Source organism: Panthera onca, chromosome D2 (assembly GCF_046562875.1).
Source record: "Panthera onca isolate mPanOnc1 chromosome D2, mPanOnc1 haplotype 2, whole genome shotgun sequence".
NCBI classification, from domain to species: domain Eukaryota; kingdom Metazoa; phylum Chordata; class Mammalia; order Carnivora; family Felidae; genus Panthera; species Panthera onca.
This window is the reverse complement of record NC_138349.1, coordinates 70079505-70094623: the sequence shown is the minus strand read 5'-3', so window position 1 is coordinate 70094623 and position 15119 is coordinate 70079505. Positions and strand designations below refer to the sequence as shown.

The following is a 15119-nucleotide window of genomic DNA, read 5'->3' as shown; positions in this document are numbered from 1 at the left end:
TGGGTGGCTCAGTCGGTTAAGCGTCCAACTTTGGCTCAGGTCATGATCTCACAGTCTGCGAGTTCGAGCCCCGTGTCCGGCTCTGCGCTGACAGCTCGGAGCCTGGCGCCTGCTTCGGATTCTGTGTCTCCCCCTCTCTCTGCCCCTCCCCTGCTCGTGCTCTGTCTCTCTCTGTCTCAAAAATAAATAAAAACATTAAAAAGATTTTTTTTTTAATAATAAAAAAAATAATAAAAGTGGGGTGGAAATAATGGGCATTCAGATGCCTCGGGCAACTGGAAAATACCTCTAGCCTAGCAAGATGTAAGTGGTGTGGTAGAATGTGTTTAGGAAACGAACTTAGGGTGGCGTCTGGGTGGCTCAGTCGTGAGTTCGAGCCCCGCGTCGGGCTCTGTGCTGACAGCTCGGAGCCTGGGGCCTGCTTTGGAGTCTGTGTCTCCCTCTCCCTCTGCCCGTCCTCCATTCTCACTCTGTCTCTCTATCTCAAAAATAAATAAAAACATTAAAAAAGGAAAAAGAAAACGAACTTAGGTACCTTAGTAATTTCGCATTTATTTTGTTGGTGGGAGCAGATGTTTGCTTTGCAGCTTAGCAATAATACCAGGTGAGGGTGAGTCATAACATCAATAAGGTTTTTTGTTTTTGTTTTTTTTCTAACGTTGGCAATGTTTTTCAGACAAGGGAGCTTCCAAGTCAGCGAAGAGAAAGTCACTGCTCTGCTGTTTATCTGATTGAGCAGAGGGCCTGAGAGCCCCAGGAGCTGGGAGGGAGTACGGTTTGGAGCAGGTTGGGGAGGATGGGGAACTGTAGGACCCACTGTGTGGACAGGAGAGCAGCGTGCGGGGCCCCGGAAGCCCTTGACTGGTCAAAGGGCCTGCGGGGCTGTCGCTGTGATTTAAAGCTCTGAGAATATAAATTAGCAGGAGGTAGATGGAGGGTGGATGGTGTCATTCTGGCCCCGAAAGGCCTTCATAAATCAGTGACAGCGGAGCCCCAGCCAACTCTCTTCCAGCTGGTTGCCGGAGGCCCTCCTTCCCAGTCTGCTCAGACAAGTGGAAAGAAGGGATTCCTGAGTGGGTGGGATGCCGCAGCGTGGCCCGCCCTCCCCCTACCCGGGGGATCCGAGCGCCTGGGTTTTCTCTGGAGCTGTAGGCTTTGACGTCGAAACCTCAGAATCCTTGCTCCAGTGGTCGGATTCAGATGCCGGCCTTGGGAGGGATTTGCCTTTGACAGTGGTGGCGATGACGGAGTCTTTAATGACACAAATTCTGCCCTGTTGGAGAAACACAACGGAGCTCTCTCCCAACGGTGGACAAGAATGGTCTGTTCCTGCCTTCCAGCCTTTGTGCTTTGTTAACAGAACGTCCCTGGCACATCTGTGCTCCAGCGTGCTGCTAAAAGCTTAGCTCTGTCCTTGCACAATACTGGGGGACGCTGTCGGAAGGTCAGCTTAAGTCCCTCATCTAAAGGCGCAGGGAAGCGCTAAAACCCTGCCAAGATCCCGGGGACGTTTCCAGTTTTAAGGTTTAAGCTCATTCCCCGCAGCCGGCCTCCCACTTCCGCGCCAGCCCGCCAACTCCTCCCTCTCGCGAGGGTAGAGTTCTGGGGGTCCAGGGTGTCTTGGGCGTCCGTCTGTAAAGCAAGAGCACCCAGCCAGGGACACCAGGCGCCACGTTCTTTCTCTTTAGTCTCAGTTCTGAGCTCCAGCAGGCTTAGTATTTTACGGAAGAACCAAGTATCGCGCTGAGGTCGGCTGTAGTCACCTCTGCCCCCTGCCCTCACTTACCTCTCCTGGTAAGCAAGTAGGGCGCGACGTCATCTCTTTAGTAGAAAACGGAGTGGGGGAAACATGACCTCTAAGCGGCTCGTAAGAACTGGGGAATAAGATTCAGATGTCTGTCTGCGCCTCGGCCAATGTGCCTTCTTTTCTTCCCGGGAATGCCACAGCCCTGTAACGAACCATGAGCGGTAACTTACTATATTGCCGTTGCCCTGGGCTAGGGTTCCGGGCACCCAGGCTTGCCCCCTTTGTCTCTGTGGGCTGCTCCGCTCAGGGGGTGAGGTGATCTTTTCACGGTGCAGGAGCAGAGTGTCTATTTCTGGGAGGGGAAGTGTATGGGGCTCCCTCTTCACTGTGGCCAACGTGAACCACCTTAACTTTCGGACTCACAAATGCTCTGTTGTTTGTTTGCTTGTTACCAGGGATAGAAGAATGAAGAAGGAGCGAGCAACAGACAGACCGAATACCTGGAGACACTGTTTCTGTACACACAGGAGGGCAGAATTTACTTGTTCCTGAAGCATAAAATCTGTCTCCCACAGGGCTTTTGCCTTAAAAAAAAAAAAAAAAAAAAATGTTTATTTTGAGAGAGAGAGAGAGAGAGAGCAAGTGCGAGCTGGGGAGGGGTCGAGGGAGAGGGAGAATCCCAAACAGGCTCTGCGCTGTCAGCACAAAGCCGATCGCGGGCCCCGATCCAACGAACTGTGAGATCGTGACCTGGGCAGAAATCGAGAATTGGACGCTTCACCAACTAGGCCGGCCAGGCACTTGGGGCTTTTGCTTTATGTATCTGCCCTTGCTCTGCTACTTTCTGGCTGTGTGACCTTGTACGGATTACTTTACGTCTCTGTGCCCCATTTTCCACATCCGATAAAATTAATCATAATATTATCTCATAGGATTGCTGTGAAGACTAAATGAGATAACAATGGGAAAGCTCTTAGAACAGTGGTGGGCACACAGTAAGGGCTCAAACATGTAAACATTTGCCGTAGGTCTATGTATGGCCTTTGTGATTTTTCTTTTAGTCAAGCATCAGCTCTCATTTCTCGTCTTTTCTTTGTGTTTGGATTCAGGCTGTGCGAGCGCAATCTGCCTGCCTTGGAGATCCCTCCATCCGAAAGATCATTTCCATTTTCGGGACGACCCTCTCAGGATTCCTCTGGGAACCCAGCCGCGGGGCACCGCTCCCCGCTTTCCTCTGGGCTCCGGAATGACCTACGCCAAGTACAGAGCAGTCCCCAGCATGGCTGCCGCGTTCCGGTTTCTTTGTCAATGTGAAGCGTCCTCGTTGCCGGTCGCGTTGCCATCCCAACGCCCTTTCTGTGCTCTCGGAGTGGCCAGCAGGGGGAGCTACGCGGCCGTTTCCGAGCCCCAGGCGGGGCTTTGTGACCGGCCAGGGCTTCTCCTAAGGAGTCCTAAGGACAGTACCTGTGGATCTTAACGTTTTAGGGAAGATAGAAACAGTCCTGGGCATGGCACGGAGATTCACTGGGTACTTCTGCAGATAGAACCTTAGGAGACAGAAAGCTGGATGTTCTAGCTGTCGAGAGCTTTGCCGTCAGACATCCCTGTGATGAGATTGCTTAGCTACCTTACCTCCAGCGAGTGGCTTAAACTCCTCCAGGCACGGTTTCTTCACACGAAAAACTGGAGAATCCAAGCTGCCCTCAGGGGGATGCTGGAAGAGTCTCTGTGTGGCTAATAGAGATCTCAGCCACGGAGGCATTCGGGGAATGCTAGGTATCATTGCTCAGTGAAGGCTGAGCCAATTTCGAAGCACCCCGACCGGAATTCTCTCTCTCGGCTCTTTTCTCTCTCCTGGCCCGATGGCCTCCTTTTCTCTCCCTTCAGCTCTGCATCTCTCCCTGCCCTTCCTGCCTGTAGCTGAGGCCTGGAACCCACGCTGTGGACCTCATCCTGGGCGGCGTCTATCCTCCCCGTTCCTGGATACCTGGGTAGGTGTGAGCAGGGCTACTCCAGGGTCTGGGAGCCTGGTGGTAGTGGTGGTGGCTGTGATGACAGGCACGGCCCCAGCTGGGCCCGAGGATGTGGGGTTTCTAAGGGTCCAGCCCTCAGCTTCACTTTTTTTTTTTTAATTAAATACAATTTATTGTCAAATTGGTTTCCATTTCAACACCCAGTGCTCATCCCCACAGGTGCCCTCCTCAATGGCCGTCACCCACTTTCCCCTCTCCCCCGCCTCCCATCAACCCTCAGCTTGTTCTCAGTATTTAAGAGTCTGTTATGGTTTGCCTCCTTCCCTCTCTCTAACTTTTTTCCCCCTTTCCCCTCCCCCCGGTCTTCTGTGAAGTTTCTCAGGATCCGCATATGAGTGAAAACATATGGTATCTGTCTTTCTCTGCCTGACTTATTTCATTTAGCATAACCCTCTCCAGTTCCATCCACGTTGCCACAAAAGGCCATATTTCATTCTTTCTCACTGCCAAGTAGTATTCCACTGTGTATATAAACCACAATTTCTGTATCCATTCATCCGTTGATGGACATTTAGGCTCTTTCCATCGTTTGGCTATTGTTGAAAGTGCTGCTATAAACATTGGGGTGTGAGTCCCCTACGCATCAGCACTCCTGTATCCCTTGGGTAAATTCCTAGCAGTGCTGTTGCTGGGTCATAGGCTAGCTCTATTTTTAATGTTTTGAGGAGCCTCCACACCGTTTTCCAGAGCGGCTGCACCAGTTTGCATTCCCACCAACAGCGCAAGAGGGTTCCCGTTTCTCCGCATCCTCGCCAGCATCTAGCGTCTCCTGATTTGTTCATTTCACAGCCTCAGCTCCACTTGGGCACCTGTTCAGGTCTGGGTTGACCCGGGTAGTTTGGGTTGGGGCACATGTGGAAGTCTCCATGCATTCTGTCCTCCGAATCTCAAACGAGGCTGCCTTTGTTCTGCAACTGGAGGGCCAGTCTCAATGCTCTCTGTCCTCAGGGATAGGTTTCCTTTGTTTCCATTTGAAACGCTGCGTCTCTTAGCGGACGGATAAAAGCTCTGTGCGCGGAATGACTAACTTGTTTTGGCCCTGGAAGTCCTGTGTCCCTGCAAAACCGTCAGTCCCAGGTGGGGCCGGCCACCCCGTGGGACAGAGCATGTAAGTGGTCTCAGGTGGGGTAGCCCTGAAAGAGAGCTCTGTGGCCGTAAGAGTCCCAGGGAAGACAGTTTCGCTCGAGAAAAAAAATGTGCCATTTCCTCCCACCACCAGAACCGATGTTGGCCGCACGCAGGCATTTCTCGCAGCACCTGATGAATGGGGGATGCGGGCCAAGCTGCTATCTTCCAGAATTTGGCAGTGAGAGGGGTCAAAGGTGGACCTCAATCCAAAAGAAGACACCTTGAGGGGCGCCTGGGTGGCTCAGTCAGTTGAGCGTCCGACTTCGGCTCAGGTCATGATCTCGCACTTCGTGAGTTCGAGCCCCGCATCGGGCTCCGTGCTGACAGCTCGGAGCCTGGAGCCTGCTTCGGATTCTGTGTCTCCTTCTCTCTCTGCCCCTCCCCCGCTCATGCTCTGTCTCTGTCTCTCAAAAACGAATAAACGTTAAAAAAAAATTTTTTTTTCAAAAGTGGACACCTTGGAATGGTCACCTGCCTCTGTCCAGCAGCCCCTTGTCCAGGAGCCCTCAGGAGCGGGGCACTGGAGCCTTGGCCCCGGGACCCCCGAGGCAAGGCTGCAGCAAGCCCTTCTGGAGAGCGACTCCCGGACCTTTGCCTCTAATTGGCCCCCATTTCTGCACACAGCCATTTCCTCTGCCCGAGGCACAACTCATAAAAAGCCAGGCTTTCTTCCATACCTTTGAAAAGTTCAAAGGAGCCCATATCCTAGGGAGATCTGGCAGCACAGGCACCTGGATCTGAGGGGACTGAGGGCTCTGGGCAACCCCCCCCTCCCCCCCACCTTTTACTGCTTGTCAGTGTCAGTGTCCCAGGCTCCAGGGGAAGGGAGGCCCAAACCCACCATGGCCAGCTCTGCTCTGTTTTATGGGATCAGGCTGTGCTCTTTAACCCTGCCCTGCATTTTGCAGCGGGAGCCCTCATGGCCACGGAGCAGGTCACGGAACAGATGTCAAGCCCATCCTAGAGCAAGCGCGTGATAAAGCCAAACGCACTGCTGGTGAGTCGGTCAGCCCTGCTCCGTTCAGAGGCTGCCTCCACGGCTTTGCTCCCATCATGCTTCTGCTCTTTTGTGGGGACCCTTTGTTGCAGTTGGGGGGTGGAGCACGGGTGAGCTTATCTGAGCCCAAGGTGCGGATGTGTTCAGATTAGCATAGGGTTTGCAGGCTCTCAGGCATAGCTTTTTGGCATTAACTGAACTTGGTTCTTCCCCAGTATCCAAATTGGTGATTTTTATGCGGCACCCTCTTAGACACTTACCCTCAACTTCAGACCAACGGTTTCGAGGGGAAAATGAAACGGCTTTGTGCTCTCTATCCCGACTGGCGTCCCTTAAGAGGTGTTCAATAAATGCTTGCTAATTGCATGAATCAAGGTGGCTTATGGAACAGGAAACTGGGATCTTGAAGGGGAGCCTGGTTTTGTTACTTACAGGTGTCTAGACAGAGGACGGGGCTAGATCGGAAGGGGAAAATTTTTATCTACTTTCCTCCCCGCAATGATCTTCGCTCTTTGACTACCCATCAAACCCACGGGTGGAGGAATACGGTGCACTTATTCAGTTGCACTCCTGTGTACGGCGGAAGGCTTGCCAGAACCTTCTGCGTGCCCTGCACCCTACCTTTTGACCCTCAAGATGCCAATCACCTCAGGATGGCTCAGTTTGTCGGAGATCCAGAACCCAGGCCCTCTGGGTTTTCCTTTCCTCCGGTGTTTGACTGAACCCCTCCTGGAGCCCCAGTGGGCAAGTGCGTGGCATCTGTGTCCACATAATTCGTGGCACCTTGGGCTGGAATGTCTGCCTGTTGTGCCACATCTAGATCGTTTAGGGTGAGGGTGAGAGTTGAGCCCTCCCTTTCCCCCAACACACACACGTACACACACACACACAAAGACACAAACATCCACCTACTCTCACCTCTCCCCACTGCCTCCCCCGGGTTGAGTCGGGCTAAGAGAGAAGACAGGACATTTTTATCTGTATTTAATCACCACATTCTCTCCCCCAATTACCCTGTGGGATTCTTCCCATGTATGTGGACCAACTGCTCCACGTTGAAAGAGTTTGAGGCAGCAATATCTCTGACGGCTTTCGTAGGTTATTTGTTTGCGTCTCAGACTCCTCTCCTAAATCCTGCTAGGGCACACGTCCCCCCAGCTCCACCCAGGTTATGAATGTCATTGCTGAGCTCTGCGTAACGAGGTTTGAGTTCAGTTTGTCTGGCAACACTTCTGGATGTAATCTGTTCCGTGCAATGAGTCACCAAGGTCAGCATCTCCCCACGAGGGAGGTTTCTGTGTGGGTCTGGCTTGTCCTCCCGACCAGCCTCTATCACTTCTGAGTGCTGTGAGCTTGGAATTACTGTGACACCTGCCCCTTGGCCCTGCAGCTACTTGGACATACTTTGGCCTATCAGGACTCGTTTTGAAAAGTAAGTGGGATATTATCGTAAAACGTCTGATACAGCTTTTCTCACCTGCAGCTGTGACCCACTGGTGACATAAATTTGATAGGTTGTGACCAGCATTAAAAAAATAAGTAACTAAAAAATAGAACATATAGTGGGTTTTCTTTGTGCTGATGAAAATGCTAGATGTTCCAAGATTAGTTTGTGGGATGACTGCCCAGCTCGGGAAATACACTAAGACCTCTTGAGGTGTATACTTGAAATGGGTGAATATATATATGTTATATATATATGTTATATATATATGTTATATATATATATATATATATATATATATATAGCAATAAAACGATTTATAAAAAAAAAATTAGGAACCCTGAAAAAAAATCCATCAAGCTGTATGTTTGAGATCTGTGCGCTTTATTGTGGTATGCTAGACCTCAATTAAAAATTAAATATAAACAATGGCGTAGAAAAGATCAGAGTACCTCACATGTAGAAGGGCAAGCATGAGTTTTATGAAATACATGTGTCAATGTGTGTGTGTGTTTGTGCACTCGTGCGTGCATTGGGCTACGGTAAAATGTGCTTCTTCCTGTGGATTGTTGCGTAAAATGTTTAAAGCCTAAATGTGTGGCATAGATCTGTCCAGTGAAAGTAGGCATTTAACAATGGTTATGTATCCCCTTCCTTCTTTTCTAGAAACCCAAATTGTGCCCATGTTCAGTCACGGACCTTAGAGTGTGACCTGTTTCTGCCCCAGAGAGCAGAAATTCTGCCTAGCTAGAGAAGCCCCCCTCTTCCGTGTGCGCACGCACACACACACACACACACACACACACACACACACACTCAATTAAGTCAAGCTGTCTTTTCCAGTTAAATAAACATCACACTCCTGGAAGGAAGAACAAATAGCTGGTCTCTCCCCAAAGAAAATGTGCCTCTGGGCTTCTGGTTTGGAAGGTTTTGTAATGTTTACTTTTCAGTGTTCTCTACTTGACTCTTTGTCTCTTTCATTTGGTTTTCAATACCGCGCGGTTTAAATGAGCTGTTTTAGCGCTGTGACCCCCCCGTGGGGGGTTGCTCTGACAGGCACGTGGCTCCCCCAGCCCCTTCCTCCCTCAGAAGTGTGAGTGGTGGAGCTTGTATCCGGAACCTGGAGATACAGAAGCATGGCTGTTGTGTGGGTGGGCGTCGGGCGGGGGTCTCAGCCACTGCTGCCACCAAGACACATGTGGACTGCTGTGCAATCCGGGTAAATCGACTAGGTCGTCCAGTCCCCGGTGACCTCATGAAGACGACCAATTTGCAGGTAGCCCTCAGTTGACTCTGTTTCACCGAGGGTGGAAAGAGAGGCTTTCTGTTGCTTTTGGACAATTCTGTTTCCTTTGGTTGGTTGCTCACGTGACCCCTTCCATGACCACTGAGGGGGGCTGACACAGATGGGCTGGATGGAGAGACCAAGTTGGGAATGACAGGATGGCAGTTCCTGTTGGCACATTGGCGGGGGGCGGGGGGGGGGGGAACCGAAATCTGGGAAATCAGGGAATTATTAGAATTCACTCTGGTTTTGTGAGGCCTGGCTTCAAATCCCATGTCACGTTATAGAGCAAGATGACTACTGATTTGTGGTCAATTTACAACTGGCTCGGGATAGAGGGTTAGCGTCTGTAATTAGCTATGACGAGAAGGCCACGTCAACTCTTTTAGGCGCTTGGGATGCCTGAGTGCCCAGAGCCAGGGTGGATATTTTTATTATTTTTACTTCTTATCTTCTGGTTGTCTTTTGTTTCCCACCAAGTAGATGATCGATGGTAGACGGTAGATGGCGGGTGTGGATGGTCAGGGGTCGACAGTGGTGGACGATAGCGGCCGGATCCCAGACCTTGAGGTCCGCCTACCCACTGAGAATCCCGAGTGGGGGAGGGGCAGAGAGAGACACACACGCAGAATCCGAAGCAGGCTCCAGGCTCTGAACTGTCAGCACGGAGCCCGAGGCAGGGCTTGAACCCACAAACCGTGAGATCACGACCTGAGCTGACGTCAGACACTCAACCGACTGAGCCATCCGGGCGCCCCGACTGTTATTTTTAAACGTTTATTTGTTTCTGAGGGCGGGGAGGGGCAGAGAGAGAGAGGGAGACCGAGGATCTAACGCGGGCTCTGCGCCCACAGCAGAGGGCCCCATCACGAACCCTGAGCTCGAGACTTGAGCTGAAGGAAACCACTGTCCTACTTTCGGTCTCTATGCATTTGACAACTCTGGGTACCTCATACGAGTGGAATCATGCACTCATTTGTGTTTTGGGGACTTTCTTGTTTTACGTAGCCGAGCGTCCTCGAGGTTCATCCGTGTCCGCAGCGTACGTCGGGGTTTCCTTCCTTGTCAAGGCTGAACAGGATCCCACCGCGTGCACCTGTTTCGCTTATCCATTCAGCCATCGATGGAGACACAACTGGGTTGTTCCCACCTTTTGGGTATAGTAAGCGATGCTGCTATAAACATGGGGGGACAAAGACCTGTTAAAGTCTCTGCTTTCCGTTCACGTGGGTGTATACCCAGGAGTCGAATTCCTAGGTGGCATGGTAATTCTATTTTTAATTTTTTTGAGAAATCCTTACACTGTTTTCCACAGCAGCTACACCATTTTACCTTCCTAGCAGCCACGTACACGCATTCCGGGTCCACATCTTCCGTCACACTTGTTATTTTCTGTTAAAGATGCTCTTTGTTTATAACAGCCCTCCAGGATTTTGTTTTTGAGGGTTAGATGGCAGAATGTATGGAAAGCGCTTAGCAGGTATCCTCTGGAGAGGCCCTCTATGGCTTGGGGTGATGCAAAGCTTTGAGATTTTTGAGGGGAACAGTGTGGCTTTAAGGGGTATTCCTGGATGGGGAGTCCTTTCTGTGTGACCTCTTAGAGTCTTTTCTTGCCTGGGTCCTCACTTGTTTTTACTGCCTGGCCTAGTAGACACAAGATCTGTATAGAGAGAGGAGCAAATGAGAATATCTTGCCACGTCCCACGGAGTCTTCCGGAAAAGGGGATGGCGACAAAACACAAGGTGTTTCTTTGATTGATTATGGAAACGTTGGAAAACAACTTTATTCCCACTGGATCATTCAGTTAGCAAGAGATTATTTGAAATGGATTAACTAGCAAGATGAAAAATGGTCTTTATTTTCTAGAATGAGTCTGCATGTCAAGGGGGAAAAAAAGGACAAAATGAACATGGTCTAAGGTAGGAAGACAGTTGACGGCAATAGCATTTATTCTATGGTTAGAACATTCCAAACGAGGGTAAGAGACATGCTCTGTGTATACACTATTTCTCAGCCAGATGTTGGGCTCTGTCCTCTCCTCCTTCAGCAAAAGGCTGCAGATTTCTGTACCTCATTGGCCATATGGGTTTATACTTTCTGGTAAAGAGAAAGCCAGAGAAGTGATTTTTGGATTAGAAAACCAGGAAGAATCCAGTAAGAGGCCAGTAATGTTTAAAAAACAAAAAAACAAAAAAGAAGAAGAAGAAGAAGAAGAAGAAGAAGAAGAAGAAGGGCACCTGGGTGGCTCAGTCAGTGAAGCGTCCGACTTCGGCTCAAGTCATGATCTCACAGTTCGTGAGTTTGAGCCCCATGTTGGGCTCTATGCTGGCAGGTTGGAGCCTAGAGCCTGTTTTGGATTCTGTGTCTCCCTCTCTCTGCTCCTCCCCAGCTTGTGCTCTCTCTCTCTCTCTCAAAAATAAATAAACATTAAAAAAAAAGAGAGAGAGAGGTATGTGGGTGGCTTAGTCAGTTAAGCATCTGGCTCTTGGTTTCGGCTCAGGTCATGATCTCACAGTTGGTGGGTTCAAGCAGCAAGTCGGGCTCCGAGCTGACAGTGTGGAGCCTGTTTGGGATTCTCTCTCTCCCTCCCTCTCTCTGTTCCTCCCTACTTGCTCTCTCTGTCTCTCAAAAGGAACTTAAAAAAAAAGAAAGAAAGAAAAAAAGAGAAAAAGAAAAGGATAGAAAAATTTTTTGGTCTGGAATTTCGCTTAAAAAATCCAGGGCAAGTTCTCCACCCCCGTCCCCCAAGGCAAGTTTTTAATAGTCATGTTTCCATCTGGTTGATATAGTTCCTTACCTCTCAGTTTAAAAACTGATCTACTATATGCTAACTAACTTGGATGTAAATTAAAAAATAAATAATTAAAAAAACTAATCTAAATGTAAATAGCTTTAATTTCCATTTTGAGTCTCCCTGAAAGAATTCACTGGAGTATTCTTCATTGTTACATATCATATCTACGTATCTATGTACCTATCTATTGCGCATACACACAGGTAATATCTATAGACACAGGATTGGATACCAGTTTCGTAAGGCAGTAGCTTATAAAATTTCGGGTGGCCTTTTTAAAGAAAAAAAAAATACAAATGATCTTTGCAGAATTTTCCAGAAACACAAGTGTGTTAACCCCTCCCAGGTGCTGGCTGAAGCCCGAGTTTCGGTTGGCTTCCTGTGAGAGCCCCTGTGAGGTCTCCCCCCTTTAGAGGCTCCCTGAAGGGCACGCCATTATCTCCTACTGGTGGGGGGGTTGTGTTTGAGCTCTAGCGGGGAGGAAACATGGGTCATGGTAACTAGCGGCTGGAACTTGATCCTGACTCCGGGCCCCTGGACCTTCCCCATCTTTATGGGCCTACTCAAAGGCCAGGGAAAGCATGTTTAAGGAGCGAATCCAAATGCTTTGGTCTTGATGCAGTGGCAGGGGAGGGAGAGCAGAGGCGAGGGAGAGAGCAAAGGCGTGGTTTAAGTGGGCTGAACTATGCGGGTGCAGCCAGCCCATTATTCTGGGCCCCAAGGTCCGCGTCTTCCCCGGAGCCCGGGAAGCAGCCCTCGGTCTCCTGGGGCCGCAGCGCACACTCAGAGAGCAGCAACGACCCGAACAACCAGGTGTCCCGAAGGTCAGCGTCTCGTCTTCCTGCTGTCTTCTGTGCATCGTCATCTGTCCCCGGAAGTGCAGGACCGGTGCGTGGGGAGAGGACAGACAGCAGACGGACCCCAAAGCAGGGGTCCCCAGGAGCAGAATGGAGACAGACTGGGGAAATATTCCTGGGTACAGGACGTGATGTCTCAGTGCCACGTGTAGCCTGGATTGGAGCCTGGGTCAGGGAGGATGGCTGTAAAGGACGCCATCGGGCAATTGAAGAAGTTGGTACACGGATTATAGGACAGATAATTGCATCGGTTTTAAATTTCCTGAATTTGAATATTATACGGTTGCTATGTAAAATCTCAGGATAAAAATGCTGAAATATTCAGGGGTGAAAGGCAATGTTGTCTCTGTAACTCACTTTCAAATAGTTCAGAAAATACTAATTATATATGTAATCATACGTACGTATGTGTGTACGTATATATGGAGAGAGTGCACAGATGTAGCGAAACAAAGGTATAAGGGGGTTCTCTGTACTATTCCTGAATTCTCTAAAGTTTGAAATTATTTCACACCAAAAAGTTACAAAATAAAAAAGCAGAGCTTATGGAGTTCTTAGGACCATGTCCTTCAGAGTGTTTCCCAGTCGTCTATGTTAGAATTCCATGGGGTATTTAAGGTGCAGATTCAGGGGTTCCACCCACAGACCTCTGTTCCAGCAGGTTCGGGAGAGCCTGAACATGTGTATTTTCCGCAAGCATCCCAGAGGATTCTGGTCCAGGCGGCCAACAATTGCCACTTTCAGAAACACTTCCTCTTCCGGGAAGATGTGCTGACAACCCAGTGGGCAGAAGGACAGGTGAGCCTTGTCAGAGCCCCTCCTTGGCCTGCCTTCATTCTCGATGGCTCGTTGTGCCTACAATGTGCCAAGTTCGTTGAGGCGGGAGCTGGGGCTGGTTTAGGATGAAGCCACCCACCCTAAGCCAGCGGTGGTCTCGTGTCCCCTGGACCTCAGCTCATCCCTGTGTCTCTTTGCTAACACAGTAGACACGGTGTCCCGGGGGACAGTCTCAGAGTCATTCAATCCGCCCAGGAACCCAGACAAAGATAGTCTCACTGAGTGCAATGACAGATACAGCCCACTTTTCTGTCGTGAAGCTCAGACCAGGGCTAGATCTCATGAGGAGCCGGGAGAGCGGGAAGGCTAGCCCTGATCTGAAATAAGGCCTTCGTGAAGGGAAAGAGGGGGGATAATACTGCTAAGAAAAGGTGACACCAGATGACGGGGTGGGGGGGGGGTGAGAAGGCAGCTCCTGGGTATCAGGGAGCCCATTTTTCTGCAGGTCCCAACAGGTCTGACAGATAAATATCAGACTGTGTGTCCCGATAATAATAATTATTAAAAAATTCCCAACTCTTGTCTCAAGCTCTTACCAGTGGCTTTTGGAATCAGTTTCCAGAACAGGTAGACCCTTCTCCTCTTCTGTCCCATGGTGGTCCGTCTCTTTGGCTACGTGAGTGATTCCCTATTGCTGTCACCTCCAAGCTGCCCCTCGCAGCTCCGAGTAGGTACGATCTCAACTACCTCCCTCTTCTCTCCAGAAGGAGGTGTACTTGTTTCTTATTTACTTAGTTTTATTTAGCATTTATTTACTGAGTAAGCAAAACACAGAGCTGAAAAAGAAAACGTATGAAGAATACATAAATAGCACCTGCCTCACCAGCCCTCCCAAGGGCACACATCTCTCTTATCTTTCCGGAGATAGTCTCTCTATACTAAGGAACAGATTTGTCTTTATTTTAAGAGCAAATTCTGTTTTGTACTTTCCTTCTTTTACCTATTTAAAAATATATCTAGGAGATCATGCCCCATCAGTCCCTGAGAAGATGCCCCACTCTTTCCGTGACTGTGTAATATTCCATTGTGTATATGACCTGTGGTTTAGTTAATTGGTTCCCAACCGATGGCCATTTAGGTTGTTTCCAAACTTCCCATTTTAATACACTTGTGAGTATAATGCAGGCTAAATTTCTAAAGGTAGAATTGTTGAGTCAAAAGATATGAGCTTTGGTAATTTAAAAAAAAATTTTTTTAACGTTTATTATTGAGAGATAGAGAGAGACAGAGCATGAGCATGGGAGGGACAGAGAGAGGGGGAGACACAGAATCTGAAGCAGGCTCCAGGCTCTGAGCTATCAGCACAGAGCCCGACGCGGGGCTTGAACTCACAAACTGTGAGATCATGACCTGAGCCGAAGTCAGACGCTTAACCGACTGAGCTACCCAGGTGCCCCGAGCTTTGGTAGTTTTGATGCATATGGCCAGATTTCCTTCTATTGAGGTACCAGTTGACATGGCCACTAATCACCTGTAAGTGCCTATTTTACCACATACTTGTCGCCATAATAGATTGTCAATTTTTTTGACATTTGCAATTTTATATGTGAAAAAAAATGTGCTCCACTGAAATTTTAATTTACATTCTTCTTAGAATAAGTGGATCTGAACATCTTTTCATGTTTAAAATCTATTTTCATTTTATTTTGGAAGTATTCCCCTGCCCCTCCCCACCCCCTACCCATATCCATTGTTTTTTTTCTATTGGGTTATGTTTATATTGAAAAAGAGCTGTTTATATATTAGCCACGCAGACCCTGAAATATTGTATGTAGTCGAATGGATCAGTCTTTTCTTAAATGGCTTCTGTTTTGCTTTGCAGTTAAAAAGATATTCTTTATGCCAAGATTAACGTAGAGATTATCTCATGGAATCTTCTAACTCTCCCATGACTTAATTTTTATACAAACATTTTAAACCCACATTACATCTACCCTGGTGTAAGATGTGAAGTGTGAATTCAACTTCCTTTTTTCCACAGGTGGTTATCCAA

At 48.9% G+C, this 15119-nt stretch overlaps 2 long non-coding RNA genes across 2 annotated transcripts; one reads left to right on the top strand and one right to left on the bottom strand.

Annotated features, from left to right (window-relative positions):
* Positions 1-283: 283 nt before the first annotated feature.
* Positions 284-3068, bottom strand: LOC132685432 (uncharacterized). The gene is made up of 4 exons (XR_009613093.3): positions 3003-3068; positions 2248-2331; positions 1787-1949; positions 284-1273 (listed from the first exon to the last, which is right to left on the bottom strand). It is a non-coding gene; the product is annotated as an uncharacterized LOC132685432 (long non-coding RNA).
* Positions 2393-5311, top strand: LOC132685431 (uncharacterized). Its single transcript, XR_009613091.3, has 3 exons — positions 2393-3738; positions 4468-4888; positions 5000-5311. It is a non-coding gene; the product is annotated as an uncharacterized LOC132685431 (long non-coding RNA).
* The last annotated feature ends 9808 nt before the right edge of the window (positions 5312-15119 follow it).